The sequence below is a fragment of the Pleurodeles waltl genome, chromosome 4_1 (assembly GCF_031143425.1).
Source record: "Pleurodeles waltl isolate 20211129_DDA chromosome 4_1, aPleWal1.hap1.20221129, whole genome shotgun sequence".
NCBI lineage: Eukaryota > Metazoa > Chordata > Amphibia > Caudata > Salamandridae > Pleurodeles > Pleurodeles waltl.
Genome location: NC_090442.1, coordinates 850,822,505 through 850,834,666, shown reverse-complemented (window position 1 = coordinate 850,834,666; position 12,162 = coordinate 850,822,505). Strand labels below are relative to the sequence as shown.

Sequence of the window (12,162 nt, the reverse complement as noted above, 5' to 3'; positions counted from 1 at the left end):
TGGCATATACGGTGTTATAAATTTAAGTGGCTCGTAAATCTGTTGACTTGTGGAATCAAAAACAGTGGTTATCCCTAGATCCTCACTTTGCTTAATGATGCTGGCAGGGCATCAAATTCTTTTGGCTGTATGGTTGTAGGTAGGTGATTTTGCCACTGCGTGTCAAAATCTATATCTTTGTCCTGTTGAGTTGCAAAGTGATTACTCATTATGTGTGGCACATAGCCAGTCATAAAATATTGTTGAATGGAGGTCTTCTGGATTGTCCATTTTTGGGTTGACATGTGCCATCAGAATTATTTTAGTGTGTCAGGTCTGGCATGGGGATTACGTAGATATAAAAAAGGACATAAGATAAATCCCTGTGGTACACTGCTGTGCAGGGTATGAGTGGCTGTTTGAAAGGTGGTAGGAATACCAAGCTTTGCATGTCCTTCAAGTAGAAGGAAATCCATTTTAGGCCAAGTGTGAAGTAAATATGTTGTTGCACTCTGTTAAAAAAATATCATAGGACTTTGTGTAATTCCTTTGATGGGCAGTGAGTCATTATGCATGTACAGTAGTGTTGTCTTCTCATAATTCTGATTGATGATTTGAAAGCTCCATCTGCTGTAGTATTTATTTTTTATTTTTCTCATTCTGTGATTTCATTCATCTATGTTGTAAGATGCAGAGTTCTTTCACATTTTCCAGATCTTGTGATTGTTTCATACTGCACATTTCTTGAGGCTGGCCCTATTTGAGTTCCTCTGTGGTATTTGATTGTCCTTGCTTGCAGACTGTCAGTTGAAAACGGCAATAGAATCCAGTGTTTGATTGTTGATTGTGGATTTTATGAGATGGGTATTCATTGTAGTCAGATCCAGTTTCTATATTTGGTTTTGTGTCACATGTGTTTTTTGAGTTTATTCTACTGACCAGCAGGTTGATCTTGAACTTAATGATGTGATGGTCACTCCGTATTACTAAGGAGTTGCTAGTTATTAAATTGTATCCAGTTGGGGAGAACATGACATCTAGTGTGTGTTCAGCATAATGATTAGATCCTAATACAATTTGGTTGAGAGTCTCAAGGTTTGATGTAATTAAAGCACCAGTTGTTAGATGATGGCTGTCAAACCTGATGTTATAATAACATGGGATGTAAAAGTTGAGGTCATTTAGTAGATTTATTTTGCTACCTCCAGTAGGGAATCCTTAAATTTCCTGTAGCATGGAAGTGGACTGCGAATTAAGATGAACTAGTGGGCTTGAATCTTGCTACATGGCTTAACATTGGATCATGGGAAAGTCATTGTTGTGCAAGATTTTCAAGGATTGTTTTTAAAGATGATGCCTAACACCCCTCCCCCTGTTTTGCAAGTGCAGTTTCTGTTGATGATGCTGTATTCAGGGGGGCAGTGCTCTTTTTTCGTGTCAGGTACGAGTGGCAACAGCTCTTTATTTAATAACTGCATCCCATACCATTTTGGGTAGTAGACCTTGCTGCAAAGTAGGTGTGGAGCCAAAAATGAGGAAACCTTCACAAGAAGTGCTCAACATATGTGACTTTGGATATTGGTGGGCTTTATAAATAACACATCTTGAAAACTGGTGGACTTTATAAATAACACATCTTCCTATTTATGATTGAAGCACATGAAATACATTTTACCTTTATAGACCACCGACAACATCAATGGTAAAATGGGGGATGGAGGGGCTTGCACCACAGCAAAAGCATTAGTGCATGAGTCTGCATGTCCTAGATGCTGGTGCGTGCACACACACTGTGAGTTCTCATAGGGATGGTGCAGCTTTGCTCCATTGCTAGCTTCTATATTTGTGCTTTATGTACACTATGAGCCCGGGCCGTGGACACCACTGTGTTCATCATCATGCCTGTCACTGCACAATTTTTGACATTTCTCTGGACTCCTTAATTTGCTTTAGGTGCCAGTATATACGTGTCTCAACTGCTTCAGTGGGGTAAATTAGCCAGACAAAGTTATTGCTAATCAAACAGAAGGCACAAAAGCTGATAAATAGTCTACTGCCCAACTGGACGCATCTTTGGGTCCTGTCAAGTTAGTAGTAATCAGTGCCAACAATATGAACACCCCAAATAGCATTCTCTATTTTGGGGTGTATTGTGCATGCACTTAAGTGTATTTTAATGTGTTGAGTGCTTTCTGACTGCTTCTAGCAATTTGTGGCACACAGTGTATGACTCTGTGTTTCACCAACTGCGAGTAGAGGAGTACAGACAGACAAGCAAAACAAAGTTGTGGGTTGACATCGAGTGCTGCAAATCAGGCACAGAAAAACAGGAGCACAGGTCTGGACTATGGAATAGGCCAAATATTATGTAAAACAATGTAGTGAAAGATGGACAAAACTATCCTAGGAGAGAAGGGACACAAGATGTGATTGGAGAAAGGGATAAAAAGCCAAGTTGCATAGTTACATTTTGTGGAATGCCAGAAAAGCACCTGTCAATGCATGAAAGGATACTTTTAGCCCCATTTGTTACATGGGTGATGAGGAAAATTCTAGAAATTATTTTAAACATTGACATAATTAGCTCTGAGGCCTTGAAGATGGACAAATGTGTATCTTTGCCAAGGAGCTTATGAAAACACAGAACTGTAATGGATACAAACAAGAGAGTCTTAAAGGGGTAAAGGGAAAGGGGGGCAGTCCAGAGCATCCAAAACACCTGGTCTCCCTATGGCTATCTTGGAGCACACAAAGAAAAAATAAAAGTTATTTTCACTGAGAACATACAAGATATATATTTAAGGAGAAATTCAAGCTGCCTCTGTAATGAACTTCCTTACACAACTGAGGGCTGTGGTGTTTCACTTGAACATCAATTGCAAAATATTGTTTAATCGAAATATTTTGGTAAATATTTGTGACTGCAACAATATTGTGAGTGAGAATATTGAGAGCAGGTGTCTCACTTTTTATGTTTGTGAATAATAACAATGTTTGAAATAGTATACTAAAATTTCACTAAATTATATCTTAATATTGCAGGTGATCTGGAGATTGTTAATAATAATTATGTAAAATATATTACATTATTGTTATATAATTTTAAATTTTTTTGACAATTCAATTTTTTCAAGTCGTATGAGTTTTTAGAGGAATGGTTAGGTAATGTTTAAGTCAATCAATACCAATGTATGTGCATTTTATAACTAATTTGTGTTTAATTATATTATTACATTCCAAATATATACCTTATAAGTACATGATTGATGGCTTTATTCCATACTTTACTTTCAGTTTGTAGGATCTGTTGGGAAAGTGAGTGTGTTGCGTTCTGCGTTATTTAGTAATTAACATGGAGGTGCTAAATTTACTAAAAGAGTTAATTTAAATGTTTATTATATTAGTTGTCATTTAAATAAATAAAAAATGAGTTACTCAAATACATATTTGGGTTCCTTTTACTGCTATTTTATAAACTGCAAAAATAAGACAATTTTCTAAAGAACATAATTTGGGGGTTAATGTTTCGGTTAACATATATTTGTTTTTACAAATGTGATTTCTTTAAATAAATAAATGGGGTTGACATGCTTGTGGATTTTCTTTTTTAAATATATACATTTGTTTGATAACTAATATGTGTACAATATATAATAACATGAAGAAACAAATTAATTTAATATTACATTCTTTAATAATAATGTAAATATGAAATATGTTTCTTTAAAAATAGCTTGTTTTAAATTAGACCAGTGACCCTCCTCATCTTTAAAATACTTCTATTTTCTGCAGTCTTTGTTCAACAGGTGTCACCAGATGTTTGTGTGTCTGGAATTAGAACTGTAAATCTGATCCCATCCAATTGTATGCACTTTTTCCGATGTACATGGAGTTAGAATAGTTAAGCATACACCACAATTTAGACACTTTCCTCTACGTTTCTTGGACTTAAAATAATAAATCACATACCACCATTTATTCACTATTTCCACCATTTGTGTGAATAAGGATTAAGCAGTAAATATGAGCCTTAGATTTATTCACTTTCCATGATAATTGTGGGACTACCGTTAGAATAGTAATTTTCCCGTCTGAGTTCCTAATGTTTATCAAATATATATGTATGCATATATATATGGTTTCGATAGTGCAAACCTAGCCAATAGGGAATGGAGCACTATGCAGTGCCAATGACAAGAGTATAAAGTTAACCATTGACAGAAGAGTTAGGTGGTTTGTGAAAGGTTAATGGGTTGCTATGTAGTGTTCTTGAAAGAGGTGAATCTTCAACTCTTCACTAAATTGGAGCAGTGTTTGGATGGTCCTGATGGATTCTGGGATGTTGTTCCAATCCTGAGTACACGGAAGGAAAATGTTTGTTTTATTGCAGCTATCATATTAAATTCATACACTTTAATGTATTTATTGTTTTAGGTTTGTGGACTATGGTTTCAAACTTTACAATTATTTAATATATGTATTTAAAAGGAGAATAAGATATTTAAAGTGTTTTCATTTTAAAACATTACATTTTAGAAATGTTCGTAGCAGTAGGTATATATATTAAAAAATCATAAACAATTACAAGATAATGGGGGTCATTCTGACCCTGGCGGTCGGTGATAAAGCGGCGGCCAACCCGCCAACAGGCAGGCGGTCAAAAAAAAGGAATTCTGACCCTGGCGGGAACCGCCAACACAGCCCGCTACTTTAACACTCCGACCACCATGGCGGGACAGACAAACAGCGTGGCGGTCACCGCCAAGAGGCAGGCGGCAGACAATGTACTGCCCACCCTATCACAACTCACCAATCCGCCACCTTTTCCGGGGCGGGAGCCCCGCCGATAAAAACACGGCGGAAACAGACTACGAACGGGAAAACGCTCACCTATACACACTCCACGAGGAATCTGGACAGCATGGAACCCGAATTACACATCCTACCAGCTATTGTCTACCTGCTCATCTACCAGGAGTACGAATGCCGGCGCAGACGACAACGGTGAGTACTGCACCTACGACACAGGCGAGGGGGGAGGAGGAAAGCTTACGGGCACACACATGCGCCATACACCCACCCCCCCACCACAAATACCTACACCCCAATGCCGAGCAACAAGTCAGAGTGACACCACCCAAACCCCCCGGAATAATGCAAAGACACAATTAAAATGATCTATAAAATATATGTATAAATAGCTCTATTGAAGGTATGGGAATTATGCTATATAAAAGATACAAAAATAAGGAATGAACATAGTCAACAATATATACATAGGCAATAAGTCCTGCACATTCCGTCAAAGTTCCATAGTCCGTGGGCCAATGTGCACAAACACATGGGCAAAGCCCACACAGGAGACAAGATACCATTGGAGAGAACACTGCTGGGGCATCAGATGATAAAACTACAGGCACCTCAGGGGGAAGGGAAGGGGGGGGCACCTCAGCCACATGAGTCCATGACGCCAGATCCACGAGGGGCCTCCATGCCCACTGTCCCATCCTGGGGAGTGCAAAGCCACAGTCTCACAAGTCTCTACAGTGGGTGGCTTGCCCAATGTACCATCCTGGGGAGTGCAAAACCACAGTCTCACAAGTCTCTACAGTGGGTGGCATGCCCACTGTCCCATCCTGGGGAGTGCAAAGCCACAGTCTCTCAAGTCCCTACAGTGGGTGGCATGCCCACTGTCCCATCCTGGGGAGTGCAAAGCCACAGTCTCTCAAGTCTCTACAGTGGGTGGGTTGCCCACTGGACCATCCTGGGAAGTGCCAAGCCACAGTCCATCAGATGGATTACCGACTCCACTGTTAATGGAGGAGGCATGGTGCCCAGAGTGCTTCCTGAAGCCCTGCTCGACACAGAACCGGCACTGTCAATGGGCCAGCGGTGCTTGAGATGAAGGCCCCAGCGGAGCGGTGCTTGAGACGGCGGGGCCCAGCGGAGCGGTGCTTGAGACGGCGGGGCCCAGCGGAGCGGTGCTTGAGATGAAGGCCCCAGCGGAACGGTGCTTGAGATGAAGGGCCCAGCGGAGCGGTGCTTGAGATGAAGGGCCCAGCGGAGCGGTGCTTGAGATGAAGGCCCCAGCGGAGAGGTGCTTGAGATGAAGGCCCCAGCGGAGCGGTGCTTGAGACGGCGGGGCCCAGCGGAGCGGTGCTTGAGATGAAGGCCCCAGCGGAGTGGTGCTTGGGATGAAGGGCCCAGCGGAGCGGTGCTTGAGATGAAGGCCCCAGCGGAGCGGTGCTTGACAGGAAGGGCCCAGCGGAGAGGTGCTTGAGATGAAGGGCCCAGCGGAGCGGTGCTTGAGATGAAGGCCCCAGCGGAGCGGTGTTTGAGAGGGCGGGGCCCAGCGGAGCGGTGCTTGAGATGAAGGCCCCAGCGGAGCGGTGCTTGAGATGAAGGGCCCAGCGGAGCGGTGCTTGAGACGGCGGGGCCCAGCGGAGCAGTGCTTGAGACGGCGGGGCCCAGCGGAGCGGTGCTTGAGATGAAGGCCCCAGCGGAGCGGTGCCTGAGATGAAGGGCCCAGCGGAGCGGTGCTTGAGATGAAGGGCCCAGCGGAGCGGTGCTTGAGATGAAGGCCCCAGCGGAGCGGTGCTTGAGACGGCGGGGCACAGCGGAGCGGTGCTTGAGATGAAGGCCCCAGCGGAGCGGTGCTTGAGATGAAGGGCCCAGCGGAGCGGTGCTTGAGACGGCGGGGCCCAGCGGAGCGGTGCTTGAGACGGCGGGGCCCAGCGGAGCGGTGCTTGAGATGAAGGCCCCAGCGGAGCGGTGCTTGAGACGGCGGGGCCCAGCGGAGCGGTGCTTGAGATGAAGGCCCCAGCGGAGCGGTGCTTGAGATGAAGGGCCCAGCGGAGTGGTGTTTGAGATGAAGGCCCCAGCGGAGCGGTGCTTGACAGGAAGGCCCCAGCGGAGCGGTGCTTGCGATGAAGGGCCCAGCGGAGCGGTGCTTGACAGGAAGGGCCCAGCGGAGCGGTGCTTGAGACGGCGGGGCCCAGCGGAGCGGTGCTTGACAGGAAGGGCCCAGCGGAGCGGTGCCTGAGACGGCGGGCCCCTGTTCAGCGGTTCTTGTCCCGGCGGGCCCTGTTCAGCGGTTCTTGTGCCGGCGGGCCCCTGTTCAGCGGTTCTTGTGCCGGCGGGCCCCTGTTCAGCAGTTCTTGTCCCAGCGGGCCCCTGTTCAGCGGTTCTTGTGCCGGCGGGCCCCTGTTCAGCGGTTCTTGTGCCGGCGGGCCCCTGTTCAGCGGTTCTTGTCCCGGCGGGGCCCTGTTCAGCGGTGCTCCTCTCGGCGGGGCCCTGTTCAGCGGTGCTCCTCCAGGCGGGGCCCGGTTCACCGGTGCTCCTCCCGGCGGGGCCCTGTTCAGCGGTGCTTGTCCTGTGTGTCTAGGGAGCCAGACCTGGGCAAGACTTCCCGCTCATTCGCCATCCGAACTTGCGGTCGCGGAGCCCTCCTGTGATGGAGTCCTGGGCCCGTAGGTGTCGTCCGTCACAACCGGAATGGGGCTGGTGGGGCCCTCCTGGGCAGCTCGCCTGCTGCCTGACTTCTCCGCCCTGCTGCCCTTGCCCTCCTTCGCTGAAGCTCTGTGGCCCTTGCCTCCCTTGGATGATGTGGCAGGTGACGGGGCAAGGCTACTGTCCTTGGTGGCAGCCGTCTCAGTCTTGTCGCGCCGGGCCTTTTTCTTTTTTGTCCTCTTCCCAGGGGGTGGGCTGGCTGTCCCCTTGCTGCTGGCCGATGTTCCTGCCCTAGGATCTGGTGGACTCCAATAGCCCTGCACTATGGTCACAGTAGATGCAGGGCTGGTGGTGGCTGGGGTGCTTTTTTTACTCTTACCAGATGGAGGGGGTGGGTCAGTGATTGGAACGAGCTCAAGGTTGGAAAGGAAAAGGACTTTGGAAGGACAGGGACGAGTAGGTGTAGTGGGTATGGGAGTGGAGGAAGAGGATGTGGTTGTAGGAGAGGCAAGTGTGCTGTCTTTGGGTGTAGGTGCTTGTGACGGAGGCTGTCGTGAGGTGGATGGCTGTTGGGTGGGTGGCTGCCTGCGTTTGTGTGGTTTGGAAGAGGGGGTGACAGACACACTGGGAGGGGACACAGGGGACGTGTAAATGGCAGTGGGGGTGGTGACTGCACGTGTGCGGACTGTAATGGAGGGTGTGCTGGTGATGGAAGTACTGGCTGATGGTGGTGTGCATGCAGATGTGAGTGGAGACGTCACAGGGAGGGAGGAGGGAGATGAGGAGGTGGGGGACACAGAGGTGGTAGTGACTGTTGGCATGTCTGCATCTGGATGTTGCTTGGGTGAATGTTTGTGGGATCTGTGGTGCTTATGTCTGGATGAGCTGCCCTTGGGTGTTGAGGTGTGTGCAGGCTGGTCTGATGGTGTGGATGGGATAGGCAGAGGAACAGGAGACTGGGACTGGGTGGAGGGAGTTAGAAGAGGGAGGCTGGAGACAGGGACAATGGCTGCCGTCAGTGCTGAGGCCAGAGGGTTGAACGATCGCTGATGGGCAGCCTGACCCGAATGAATGCCCTCCAGGTATGCATTGCTCCGATGCACCTCCCTTTCTACACCCTGGATGGCATTCAAAAGGGTAGACTGCCCAACAATGAGTGTCCTGAGGAGGTCAATGACCTCCTCACTGAGGGCAGCAGGGGTAACTGGGGCAGGGCCTGAGGTGCCTGGGGCGAAGGAGATGCCCGCCTTCCTGGCCGAGCGGGCACGGAGCGAAGGCTGAGGGGCTGCTGGGAGGGCGGGGCTGGTGCGCTGGGTGGCGGCTGTACCTGTTGTGGCGGTGGGCACGGATGTTGCCACCACCGCTAGGGAGCTCCCTTCCGAGGACGTGTCGGTGTCGCTGACGTCTCCACGGGTCCCCGTTGTGGAGCTCCACTCGCCCTCCGTCTCACTGGTGGACTCAGAGTTTGTTGTATGGCCCTCCGGGGCCATGTGAGATGCAGCTCCCTCGTGCGCCGATGCCACTTCTCCTCCGCCTGATGATGCTAATGCACAAATGAACAGGAAGACAAAGAAAATGGGGGGCGGGGAGAAATGAAGACAGGTTGAGTGCATGCATTGGCAACACCGTTGTCGGAGAGGACAGACACAGAAGCCCCCTGAACTAGGCCGCGCAATCGGGGTACACTACTCAGTTATTGTGACTAGGCCTACAGGTCTATGGACGACAAATGCACACATGGGTGAGGCCGGACCATGGATAGCTGTACTTTGCAACCTACAGAGGTGGGGGGCGGGGGCACAGGGCCATGTCTAACGGAGGGGCCTAGTCTACAGAATGCGCCCTGGAGATAGCCACAGCCCTCCTCCCCCACCCAGACACCTTCACTGCGCGCAAAGATAGCAGAATGTGCTGATACTCACCCCCTTGTGTCTGCTGTGATGTCCTCACGTGCCCATCCAAATCGGGGTAGGCCACAGTCAGGATCCGGGACATCAGGGGGGTCAATTGGCGGCTGGCACCCCTCCTACGTTGGGAGGCCATCCCCAGCAGAGACTCAGCGGTCTTTCTGGTCCCGCGGCGGATGTCCTCCCACCTCTTGCGGCAGTGGGTGCCCCGTCTGTTGTGGACCCCCAGGGCCCGGACGTCCTTGGCGATGGCACGCCAAATGTCGATCTTCTGATGGGCGCTGACCTATGTGACATGTACAGGGTGGTAAAGGAAATCGCATCAGTTTTCTGCCTGGTCAATGTGAGTGGCCCCCCCTCCCCAACCTTGCCATGTGGCACATGCTCTCATCTTTTGTGCGTTGCACTCCTCATTCGCTCCCCTCCCCACCATCTTACATACACCCCACTCAACACAGGCATAGCCCATTCAACGTACACCCTGTGTACTAACCTGTTGGTCTGGAGGACCGTAGAGTAGCGCATACTGGGGGAGGACCCCATCAACAAGTCTCTCCAATTCTTCGGAAGTGAAGGCAGGGGCCCTTTCCCCAGTCGCAGCAGCCATTGTATCTCCCAGACCGAGGTCACAGCAGCACTTGCAGTATAGGTCCTCTCCTGTGGATGATCAGGTCTCGAGTGATTAATCAGATAGAAAATGGCGGTCACGCCCGCGGCGGTGCGTACCGCGGCGGTGTGTTCCGCGACGGTGCGTACCGCGACCGCCGGCGCACATCGTCATTGGCTCCTGAGACCCATAGGGTTCAATGTTAACCAATGCTGCTTTGCGCCGCGGTCTTCGACCGCCTACCGCCACGGTGTGCCACGCCAGCGCAGTGACCTCACATCCCACTGTCACACTTCACAGGTCAGGCAGCCGCCATTTCAAGGGCCCACATGGCATGATTTCTACTGCGTCACACAGGCCTAGGCCTTGCATTGCCACTCATACAAGCCTTTCAATGCATAGCGATTCGTGTACTGTGCAAGCTGTGTGAACGAACCTGTGAGTTGCTTGACTCTGTGCTCCATGTTGTCCTTCCTAGGCACCGTCCGCTGGGACTTGCGAGGAGAAGGATGAATCCTCCTGTGTACCGACCGCTGGTGGACCTGTCGACAATGGAAGAACGACATATCCTACTTACATACAGGCTTGACAGAGCAACTATACATGAACTATGTGCCCAGCTGGAGCCAGACCTGATGTCCCCCATCCGCCAACCCACAGGGATTCCCCCTCTGGTGCAGGTTCTGTCAGTACTGCATTTTTTTGCAAGTGGGTCTTTTCAGACAACAGTGGCCATATCATCTGGGATGTCTCAGCCTATGTTTTCTAAGGTTTTGTCCAGAGTGTTGTCTGCCCTGATGAAATACATGCGGAGCTACATTATTTTCCCCGAGGTGGGCGATTTGGCTACAGTGAAGGGTGATTTCTATGCCCTTGGACATATCCCCAACATCATTGGTGCCATTGATGGGACCCATGTGGCTTTGGTTCCCCCCAAAGAAAGTGAGCAGGTGTACAGGAACAGAAAAAGTTATCATTCGATGAATGTCCAGGTGGTCTGTTTGGCTGACCAGTACATCTCCCATGTAAATGCCAAGTTCCCTGGGTCAGTGCATGACGCGTATGTCATGCAAAATAGCAGCATCCCTTATGTGATGGAACAGCTACAGAGACACCGTGTGTGGCTAATTGGTGACTCTGGTTACCCCAACCTGTCGTGGCTACTGACCCCAGTGAGGAATCCCCGGACCAGGGCAGAGGAACGGTACAATGAGGCCCATGGGCGAACTAGGAGGATCATAGAAAGGACCTTCGGGGTCCTGAAGGCCAGGTTTAGGTGCCTGCATATGACAGGGGGATCCCTCATGTACTCACCAAGGAAGGTGTGCCAGATCATCGTGGCCTGCTGTATGCTTCACAATCTTGCATTGCGACGCCAGGTGCCTTTTCTGCAGGAGGATGGTCCAGATGGTGGTGTTGTAGCAGCTGTGGAGCCTGTGGAGAGTGAAGAGGAGGAAGACGATGGGGACGACATGGACAACAGGGATACAGTCATACAACAATATTTTCAGTAGCACACAGGTAAGAATCAGCCACCCCATTTTACATTTACTTAAGGCCTCATGCGTCTCCACTGTCTGTGTTTCCCCCCAGTTCCTGTTGACTGATTTGTGACTTTCCCTTCCCTTTTCAGAGCTGTATGACCCACTGCCTTACTTCAGCTTTGTTTGCCCATGGACTAAAGCTTATTGAAATTGGTATGTTGTCATCACAAAGTAACTGGACATTATTGCACCGTTATGTGTAATACATTTGTTAAGAATACAAGCAGACTCCTGTTTTTTTAAGTGCAATAAGTGATTTATTTTAAGTGCTACATATAGGTACATGATTGGGAAACAGTGATGGGTGGGGGTGGAGTAATGTCCATGGCAGAGTCCAGTTCTCAGTGGCACAGGTGCATTGTCCATATGCCTGGGGAAGGATGGAGCAGGGGCAGTTCAAGGATGGACAGGGTGACAATGTGGGACAGTGGGATGACATCAGGAGGTAACTTAGGCTGGCGGGGGTCTTGCAATCCTACTCTGTCTTCTTGTGAGATCTCAGGTTCCGCTTGCGGGGTGGTTCTTCTTCTGCAGGAGGTGGTGTTCTGTTGGCCTGTCGTTGTGTGGGGGCCTCCTGTCCACTAGCGCCGGCAGAGGTGGTAGGCTGTTCCTGCCCTGGGCTAGTGATAGGGGCCCTTTGGGGTACCACATGGTCCCGCAATGTGGTGACGATCTG

The 12,162-nt window shown here is 49.5% G+C and overlaps 1 protein-coding gene across 1 annotated transcript in view; it reads right to left on the bottom strand.

Moving 5' to 3' along the window:
- Window positions 1-12,162, bottom strand: part of LOC138287203 (solute carrier family 23 member 1-like) — a 665,436-nt gene that overhangs the window by 205,712 nt on the left and 447,562 nt on the right. The gene's annotated exons all lie outside the window — the stretch shown is intronic.